The sequence below is a fragment of the Tachyglossus aculeatus genome, unplaced genomic scaffold (assembly GCF_015852505.1).
Source record: "Tachyglossus aculeatus isolate mTacAcu1 unplaced genomic scaffold, mTacAcu1.pri scaffold_254_arrow_ctg1, whole genome shotgun sequence".
NCBI lineage: Eukaryota > Metazoa > Chordata > Mammalia > Monotremata > Tachyglossidae > Tachyglossus > Tachyglossus aculeatus.
The window spans coordinates 21729-32592 of NW_024044969.1; positions in this window are offsets into that span (position 1 = coordinate 21729).

The following is a 10864-nucleotide window of genomic DNA, read 5'->3' on the forward strand; positions in this document are numbered from 1 at the left end:
AGATTTGGGTTCTAATCCCAGCTCTGCTGCTTACCTGCTGCAGGACCGAGGGTGAGTCACTTCACTGCTCTGTCTCAATTTGCACATCTGTAAAATGTGGATTAAATGCCTGCTCTCCCTCCCATTTAGATTGGGAGCCCCACCGGGGCCGGTGGCCATTTCCAATTTGAGTATCTTGTATCTAACTCCAGCTCCTAGGACAGTACTTGGCACAATCAATCAATCGTATTTATTGAGCGTTTACTGTGTGCAGAGCACTGTACTAAGCGCTTGGGAAGTACAAGTGGGCAACATACTTTCTTGGCACAGAGCAAGCGCTTAACAAATACTACCATCATTAATCAGTTGTATTTATTAAGAGCTCTCTGTGTTCAGGGCACTGTACTAAGAGCTTAGAAAAGAACAGTATAGCAGAATCAGTAGATATGTTCCCTTCCCTTAGCGAGTTTACAGTCTAGATCATTATTAGATTTTCACCATCAGCCAGGCCTTTAGTTCCCCAGTCCTCCTCGCTCTCTGACCTCACCCACTCCCAACCCTGTCCCTCCTAACTGCCCCCTGGGCATTTCAGCCCTGGGATCCATACCCACCATACTCGGTTGGGGAAATAAAAGCTAGTCTACGCTGTTCTTTCCTAGCAGATCTGCTAAAAAAGCTCTGATGGAGGAAGTGGGGGCTTGTACTGAGGAGATTCTGGCATAACTGTGACTCTCAGACCAGCCCAAAAAACGGTGGTTTAGGCCTTGCTTTCCAGATGGCTAAGGAAAAAGAGAATGACTAAAAAACAAGAATATGTCTTTCAGAAAGCAAATCTCTTATGTGGGCTTTAGGGTGTGGTACAATGGATTTGTTTCCCAATGCTTAATCTGGAGGAAGTTTAGGAGCCACTAATTGTGGTAAGAGCCTGCACATGCAGATGAAGTCACCAGAGAACATGCTGAGCTTCTGAAACAAGACACCAAAATGAGGGTCAAGATGATACTCTGCAAAGGTGAGGTGAGCCTTGGAACCCAGCTCTGCTAACCCAGTCTGCTCAACATCATCTAAAACTGGAGAGGACTCTGACCTCCACACTGAGTTCTGGAGAGGCCACCAAGAAAGTCATGCCCCTGGCTCCCTCAAGACTGGCATTTCAAAGGCCACGGGCCAGAAGGGCCACGTAAAGGAATATTCCCTCCTACTGAGAAGCAGAGTGGCCAAGGGAGAAAACCATGGGCCTGGGAGGCAGAAGACCTGAGTTCTGATCTCTTCTGCTTGCCTGCTGTGTGACATTGGCCAAGTAACTTAACTTTTCTGTGCCTCAGTTTCCTGCACTGAAAAACAGAAATCAAATACTCCTCCCTTCCCCTAAGACTGGGAGTCCCATGTGTGACAGGGACTGTGCCCAATCTACATACATTGTATCTATTATTATTATCTAATAATAATAATAATAATGGTATTTGTTAAGCACTTACTATATGCCAAGAAGTGTTCTAAGCTCTGGGGTAGATACAAGGTAATCAGGTTGTCCCATGTGGGCTCACAGTCTAAATCCCCATTTTATGGATGAGGTAACTGAGGCACAAAGAAGTTAAGTAACTTGCCCAAGGTCACACAGCAAACAAGTGGCAGAACTGGGATTAGAACGCACGTCCTCTGACTCTTAAACCCACGCTCTTTCCACTGTGCCACACTACTTCTCACCTACCTCAGCGCTTAGAAATAATAATAACTGTGGTATTTGTTAAGCACTTACTATGTGCCAGGCACCGTTCACTCATTCATTCACTCATATTTATTGAGCGCTTGCTGAGTTCAAATCACTGAACTAAGCACTTGGGAGAGTACAATATAGCAATAAACAGACACATTCCCCTAACCACAACAAGTTTACTGTTCTAAACACTGGGATAGAGACAAACTAATCAGGATGGACCCAATCCCTGCCCCACTTGGGGCTCACAGTCTTAACCCCCATTTTACAGATGAGGTAACTGAGGCACAGAGAATCAATCAATCGTATTTATTGAGCGCTTACAGTGTGCAGAGCACTGTACTAAGCACAGAGAAGTGAAGTGACTTGCCAAGGCCACACAGCAGACACGTGGTGGAGCTGGGACTCGAACCCAGGTCCGTCCGACTACCAGGCCAGTGTTCTACGTACAAGACCATAAGGCTTAAGGCATAAGGCTACCATTATTAAATGACTTTCATCTGGCAGTTTGGTTTAGCAATCCCTGACGGAAACAAAATCCTGAGAGCAGTGGCTGCTCTTGAAGTACTCTTCTCACTGTGTGAAGCCCGAACACCAGTTGCAGCACAGTGCTTCGAATGCCCACTGCTAGACTGTAACTCCTCAAAGCCAGGGACAATCATCATTTACTTCTCTTTCAATATCACTCAATATCACGTTGTCAAGGGCGGGCCCCCTCCTCCCTTCGCCGAGGCTCCGAATGCGCATGCGCCACGCTTCTCCTCGCCCCCACTGGCTCCGCACGCGCATGCGCGGAGCTCACTCCCTTCTCCCTCCCTTTCCGGGCTTCGGCTGCGCCTGAGCTGCGGCCGCGGGCTGAAGAAATAGGTTTGGGGAATGTATCGTTCATTCATTCATTCAATCGTCTTCATTTATTGAGCGCTTACAATGTGTAGAGCACTGTACTAAGCGGTTGGGAATAGGATACTGTATAGTACATTACAATATAGTATAGTACAGTATAGAGAAGCAGTGTGGTTCAGTGGCAAGAGCCTGGGCTTTGGAGTCAGACCTAAGGGGTTCGAATCCCGCTTCACCGCTTGTCATTTGTGTGACCTTGGGCAAGTCACTTCACTTCTCTGGTCCTCAGTTACCTCCTCTGTAAAATGGGGCTTAAGACCGTGAGCCCCGCGGGGGCAACCTGATCACCTTGTAACCCCCTAGCGCTTAGAACAGTGCTTTGCGCATAGTACGCGCTTAATGAGTGCCTTCATTATTATTATTATTACAAGTTGGCCACATAGTAAGCTTCGTACGTAGAGGGCGCTGGCGCGATCCGACTGCGCATGCGCCGCGCTCTCCCGGGCGGACCCCCGGTTTCCCTCCCCGTACCGGGCTCTGACTGCGCATGCGCCGGGCTCTCCCAGGTGGGACCCCTTTGCCCTCCCGGCCGAGCTCGGACTGCGCATGCGCCACGCTCTCCAGGGCGGAGGCTCTCGTCCCCTCGGCCCGAGGTCCGACTGCGCATGAGCCGCACTCTCCAGGACGGGCCTCCCTCTTCCGCCCCCCCCCGTGGCGCACTCCGACTGCGCATGCTCTGCCCTCTCCGGGGCAGGGCCCCCTCCTCCCCTCGCCGAGGCTCCAACTGCGCATGCGCCCCGGTCTTCCTTCCCCACCGGGCTCCGCACGCGCATGCGCAGAGCCCCCTCCCTTCTCCCACCCGGTCTTCGACTGCGCATGCGCCACGCTTTGTAGGGCCGAAGATATAGCTTTTTTTTACTGAGCGCTTACTGTTTGCAGAGCACTGTACTAAGCGCTTGGCAAGTACAAGTTGGCAACACATATAGAGACACTCCCTACCCAACAGTGGGCTCACTGTCTAAAAGGGGGAGACAGAGAACAAAACCAAACATACTAACAAAATAAAATAAATAGAATAGATAAGTACAAGTAAAATTAATAAATATATAAATAGAGTAATAAATATGTACAAACATATGTTCATATATACACGTGCTGTGGGGAAGGGAAGGAGGTAAGATGGGGGGATGGAGAGGGGGACGAGGGGGAGAGGAAGGAAGGGGATTAGCCTGGGAAGGCCTCGAGAAGCAGCGTGGCTCAGTGGAAAAAAGCACGGGCTTTGGAGTCAGAGGTCATGGGTTCAAATCCCGGCTCCACCACTTGTCAACTGTGTGACTTTGGGCAAGTCACTTAACTTCTCTGGGCCTCAGTTCCCTCATCTGTAAAATGGGGATGAAGACTGTGAGCCCCACGTGGGACAACCTGATCACTTTGTAAACTCCCCAGCGCTTAGAACAGTGCTCTGCACATAGTAAGCGCTTAATAAATGCCATTTAAAAAAAAAAAAAAAAAAAAAAGGCCTCCTGGAAGAGGTGAGCTCTCAGTAGGGCCTTGAAGTGAGGAAGAGAGCTAGCTTGCCGGATGGGCAGAGGGAGGGCATTCCAGGCCCGGGGGATGACGTGGGCCGGGGGTCGATGGCGGGACAGGCGAGAACGAGTCACGGTGAGGCGATTAGCGGCAGAGGAGCGGAGGGTGCGGGGTGGGCTGTAGAAGGAGAGAAGGGAGGTGAGGTAGAAGGGGGCGAGGTGATGGAGAGCCTTGAAGACGAGGGTGAAGAGTTTCTGCCTGATGCTTTGGGGACTGTATCGTTCATTCATTCATTCAATCGTATTTATTGAGCGCTTACTGTGTGTAGGGCACTGTACTAAGCGTTTACCCTGAGGCTGGCCAGTTCCCGGCTGTTGGCATGTCTGAGAGCCGGGACTGACGGGGCCCAGGGAACTGCCGTGTCTCCACGGGAACCATCTCCATGGCCGAACCCACGGTGAGCGTAGAAGTGTCCGGTAAGATTATACATTTTCTTATCGTTACGGGGGGCCACCTACTCTGTCCTTCCCAGTTTTCGCAGTCCTACCTATCCATCTGGAGTAAGGGTGGTGGGGATCGACGGCATCTCAAAATCTTGTCACAAACTGACCCCCTACCATGTTTATACCAGCAGGAATTGTTTGAACATAGATTATTGCCTAAACGAAATTGACGGGAGTTACTCCAGCAGACCAGAACCTGGGGACTTACCCCTTGAAAACGTGGATGCTAACTGGTTCACGGATGGGTCCAGTAACATGGACCAGAGAGCCCGATATGCAGGGTACACGGTAGTGAGCCTCCACGAGGTCATCGAGGCACGGCCCCTCCCTCCAGGGACCTCTGCGCAGAAAGCAGAACTAGTAGCCCTATCCCGAGCCTTGGAATTGGAGAAGGGGATGCGTCTTAACATACTTACTGACTCCAAATACAGCTTCCATGTCTTACATGCTCATGGGACTATTTGGAAAGAGCGAGGTCTCCTCACTGCCCAAGGCACCCCTATCAAACATGCAGAGGAAATCCTCCAGCTACTCGCGGCAGTTTGGGAACCCCGGGAGGTGGCTGTAATTCATTTTCGGGGACACCAAAAGGGGAATGCAGAAATAATCAAGGGAAATCATTTTGCAGACTCAGCTGCTGGACAGGCAGCCCGCACCAGACAGAGGCAGCCAGCGTGTTGGCTCTTGTACCAACCCTCTCGGAGCTTGCGGGTGCCCCGGTCCGTTCCGAGTTTGAGCTGGGCAAAGCGGATGAGGAAGGCTGCACCCTCCAGATGGATGGATGGTTAGAAACCTCGGAGGGAAAGCTCTGCATTCCCCAAGCCTCCACTTGGAAGTTATTGAATGGAATGCATCAGGTTACCCAGCTGGGTCGGGACGGCTTACATACCCTCTTAGAACCCATTTTTGTGGGACGAGGAATGCGGGAAACCATTAAGAGGGTTTGCCACGCTTGCCCAATCTGTGCCAGAGCTAACCCTGAGGGGGCCGTTCGGAAGCCAGTACAATGGCGCGGCCAGATGCCTGAAGAGGACTGGCAAATGGATTTTACCCACATGCCCTCCTGCTCTGGATACCGGTACCTTCTAGTCTTGATTGACACCTTCACGGGATGGACTGAAGCCTCCCCATGCCACACTGAGCGCGCAGCAGAGGTGGGCAAGTGGCTCCTTAAGGAAATAATCCCTCTCTTTGGACTCTCCCGCTCTCTCCAAAGCAATAACGGACCTACCTTCAGCTCTCAGGTGATCCGGTCCATTGGGCACACTCTAGGGATCACCTACTACCTGCATGCCGCCTGGCACCCACAGCCCTCAGGGAAGGTAGAGAGGCCAATCACATTCTAAAACGTGTCCTGACTAAGCTCTGCCTCGAGACCCGACAGTCCCAGGTTCAGTCTTTGCCTACGGGTCTCCTCCGACTCCGTGTGGTGCCCCGCAAAGGCCTGGGCCACAGTCTCTTTGAGCTGCTGTACGGCCATTCTTTTGTCACTACTGATCTCGTGGTGAACCCAGAAGCACACACTTTAGAGCCCTTAGCTTCCCAGCTTAGGAGCAGTACATGCAGCCCTATGCAGTTACGTGAATTCTCATTTGCCAACCCCCTATGTAGACGGGGCCCCAGTGGGCATCACCCTAACACCAGGCTCACTTGTTCTCTTGAAAACTTGGCAGTCCAGGGGGAAGGCGGATTTGGAGCCAAAATGGACAGGTCCTTTCCGGGTGGTACTTGCTACCCCGACTGCTGTGAAACTGGTCCTCGTGGACCTATAACTCGTGCATTAAACCCTATATACCTCTTGTCCTAGATTCTTCTGATTCTCCCAGGAGGACACTCCCTCACAATAAGCAATAAGCCTGTGACCGAATCGGCAACCTCCGCCTCAATCTCCGCAGGGAAGAGCACCAACCCACGGTAGAGAAGCGAACTGAGGAACCTGAGGGGGATGCTGCTCCCATCTTACAGGCTCTACGAGAAATCACCCCAACTGTGACACCACCACCATCTCGCCGTCGGGCTCACGGCAGGTTTGCGGTACATCCATACTATCCCGGACGCATCTAGTTATGAATTCCCTGAGGTTCCTTTTCTATCTTTTTTGAAACCTAAGTCATCACCCACTGTCAGCATGAAGCCACTCCAGAAGACAGACCATCGACCCTCAGCAACCCCTTAGGAATAAGGGCCATATGTTTTTGAGGGGGGAATGATGGGGTCACGCCGGAGTTTCACGCTGTTTCATCCCCATGCACCATGGAAAGTTGCAGACATTGTTTGAGCGTCCTGTTGCCATATTTGGTATGGGCCTTAGACCCTGTGGACAATTAGCTGGATCCTGGGAACCAAACCAAATAAAGAGATGGACACCGCCCAGCCAATCCAGTCCCTGCCGTGCCAACCCTGCACTAATCACTGTGATCAGCAACCAGGAAGTACTAACAATATATGAGCTTGTTACATCGGGCACTTGGGGTGCCTCTCCCTTAAGGAAAGGAGCCCGCCGGGTGTGATACCCCCTATTTGACCTTACTCACAAAGCATTACAACTTTTAATAGTCACATGCTGTTTGACTAATTCTGTAGTCACCCGGTGACCTTGGTGGTGATCCAGAACCGCCACTGCCATCATCTGTGGATCTGAGGCTCTGGGCTCTGTGCCTCATTCATTCACTCACCGAGTCCTTACTGTGTGCAAGGTACTGTATTTTAAGTGCTCAGGAGAGTAAAATATAACAACAAACCCACATTCCCTGCCCAGAAAGAGCTCACAGTCTAGAGTGCTTCTGGTATTCTAGAAGCCTAGAGACCCTAGCTCTAGGACTCTTAGGCCTGAAGCCTCCTGGAGCTCTGGGATCCTGGGACTCTAGCTCATGGGGGTTGGGGCCTGGGGGCTCCTAGGGCTCTGAAGACTGGGGCCTCCTGGGGATGTGGGGGTCTCTGGCCTTGGTGCTCCTTGGGCTCTGGGGCTGTGGATCTTGGAGCGCTGGATCTCCTGCGTCTCTGGGGTTCTGGAAGTTCTTGGAAAATCAGAGCTCCTGGGGCACCAGAGCTTTGGGGCTCCTAAGACTCTGGGCCTCTCGGCATAGGGGCTCCTGGTGTTCTGGTTTATAGCTGGAGGTGGCTGTGGGGCCAAGGAAGGGTGTTTTCAGGATGGGGGAGACGTGGGCATGTTTGAAGGCAGAGGGGAAGAAGACGTTGGAGACTGAGCGGTGAAGGAGGGGAGGAGGGAAGGGGCAAGAGTTTTTATAAGGTAAGAGGGAATGAGGTCTGAAGCGCATGTGGAGGGGATGGCATTTGAGAGGAGGGAGATCTCCTTGGAGATACTGCTGGGAAAGATGGGAAATTAGAGGAGGGGTTCGAGAGGAGGGGGGATGGAGGAGGGAGAGGGAGGATTTTGGGGGGAGTTCAGACCTGATGCTGTTAATTTTCCTAATGAAGTAGGTGGCCAGATCGTTGGGGGTGAGGGATGGGGGAGAGGAAGAAGAGGGGGCCTGAAGAAGATGTTAAATGTCCAGAACAGCTGACAAGGGCGATGGGCATGACTGCCAATAAGGGAAGAGAAATAGTTTTGCCGGGCAGAGGAGAAGGCAGAGTTAAGACACGAAAGGGCAAACTTAAAGTGGACAAGTTTGGCCTGGTATTTAGATTTCTGCCAGCAGCATTCAGTGGCTCAAACATAAGAGCGAAGGAGGCGGACAGTGAAGGTGATCCAGGGCTGCGGGTTAGTTGTGCAAGAGTGACAACGGGAGAGGGCAGCGAGTGAATTGAGTAGAAAGGGTGGAGTTGAGAGCATCTATTTGGTCATCAAGAGTGAGTAGAATGGGTAGGGTGCCTAGGTGGAGTGTGATGCGCTGAGAGGGACGGGGTCAAGAGAGCGAAGCTCTCTGAAGGGGAGTAATACAGATTTATGGGGAGGAGGAATGTGAGAGAGGAGGCAAGTGAGAAGGTTGTGGTCAGAGAGGGGGCATTTGAGAGGAGGGAGGAGATCTCCTTGGAGATACTGCTGGGAAAGATGGGAAATTAGAGGAGGAGTTCGAGAGGAGGGGGGTTGGAGGAGGGAGAGGGAGGATTTTGGGGGGAATTTCAGAGTTGGTGAGGGTGTAGGTTTTGCAGCGGTTAGAGATGATGAGATCGAGTGTGTGTCCAAGTTGGTGAGTGGGTGGGGTGGAGCAGGAGACTGTTAGAGTTGAGGAGCAATGGAAGGCGGCGGCAGAGGAGTCACCAGGTACATCTATTTGGATGTGGAGAAAGAGAGAAGCAACGTGAGAAAGGGGTCAAAATGGTTAAAGAAGTTGGAGATGGGACCTAGGGGGTGGTAGATGACAGCTACAAGAATCTGGAGGGGGTGGTAGAAAGGGATTATATGGGCTTCAAAGGAGGGGAAAGAAGGGAAGGGGGAGGGGGAATGGCGCAAAAGCGACATTAGGGAGCGAGACGGAAGCCAACACCTCTTCCATTCCCAGTGAGTCTGGGGGAGTGGGAGAAGAAGAGACCTCTGCTGGAGAAAGCAGACCGTGTCATTAGGGGCGAGCCAGGTTTCAGTGATGGCGAGGAGGAGGAGAGAGCGGGACATGAGTTCTCCAAGGTAGTGCTTGTAGATGTAGAATAGAAGAAGCCCCAGAGCTGAACCTTGAGGGACCTTCGCAGTTAGTGGGGGGCGGGGGCAGAGGGAGACTGAGAATGCACGGCCAGAGGAATGCCCTACCTCCTTCCCCTCCCCACAGCACTTGTATATATTTTTACATATTTATTACTTTATTTATTTTACTTGTACATATTTACTACTCTTTATTTTATTAATGATGTGACTATAATTCTATTTATTCTGACGGTTTTGACACCTGTCTACATGTTTTGTTTTGTTGTCTTCTCCCCCTTCTAGACTGTGGGTAGGGACCGTCTCTGTTATGTTGCCGACTTGTACTTCCCAAGTGCTTAGTACATTGGTCTGCACACAGTAAGCACTCAATAAATACGACTGAATGAATGAGTAAGAGGAGAACCAGGAGAGGGCAGTGTCAGTGAAGCCAAGATTGGATAGAGCTTCTAGGAGAAAGAGTTGGTCGACAGTGTCGAAGCTAGCTGACACGTCGAGAAGGATTAAGATGGAATAGAGACCTTTTGATTTGGAAAGAAGGAAATTATTGGTGACCTTTGAGAAGGCAGTTTCTGTGGAGTGAAGTGGACGGAAGCCAGATTGGAGGGGTTCAAGGTGAGAATTGGAGGAGAGGAATTTGAAACAATAGATGTAGACAACTAGTTCAGAGAGTTTGGAAAGGAATGGTGGGAGGTAGCCAGACTCCCCCTAGTTTGGGAACTGAGACTCAAGACCTGCTAAGGCCGTTCACACAGGTAGATACTGTCAAGAGCCCCTGGTTCGTACCAACCAGGATTTTCCTGGATCGGGGTACACTTAGTGATAAGTAAAGTCAAACCAAACCACCAAGCACCAAACACTGTGGAAGGTTTTACTTCGTTTTTACCAACGGGCAAGGGAGTGGCACATACACACTCTCACTCACTCCACTCCACCAAGGATCCAAGTACCAGTCTGCAGGTCAAGGGAGCTCCTTCTGTCGATCCCACAGCGGAAGGTTGGGAAAAGTTCCTGGTGACACAGACAGCTGACACTGCAGTCCTCCCCAAATGCTGCTTCCTTCAAATACTGCCTCCCTCTCAATGCTGCTTCCTCTCTGCTTCCAAATGCTGCTGCCTGCTCTGCTTCCTTCCTTCTGCTTTCTTTCTCATGATTCAAGGCACCTGCCTTTTACCTGTCTTAGGCATCGCAGCTGTGTCTCTACTTGGCAGTCATTGATTGGTCCAGGCCCATTACTAGGTAGAGCAGGGAGCGAAGTCCTTATGCCCTCCATGCTCCAACCCTCACGGGCCAGCAACTACCGATCCTCAGTGCTTTCGCGGGATCACAAACAGTCGCTAGAAAGGCAGCTTGTTGTGGGCTCACCACATCCCACTCCTTGATCCCGTGGATCAACAACTTTCGCTCGTTTACACTCATCCAGGGGTACAGTTGACAGGGGTAAGTTACATTAAGGTAACACATATGAGTAGTGATCAATATCATCATCAATCCCTTCAATAGGAATTGTTCCAAACCGGTAGCACAATAACCCAGCAACTATATAAACAATCTCCAAAAAAAAGGAAAACTGCTAACACATATTGAGTGATCAATAATACATCGATAAACCCAATTATACAACATAGTCTTCAAATAAGAGGGGAAAATATTATCACACGTGAGTGTTGATCAATATCACCATCAATCCCTTCAGTAAGG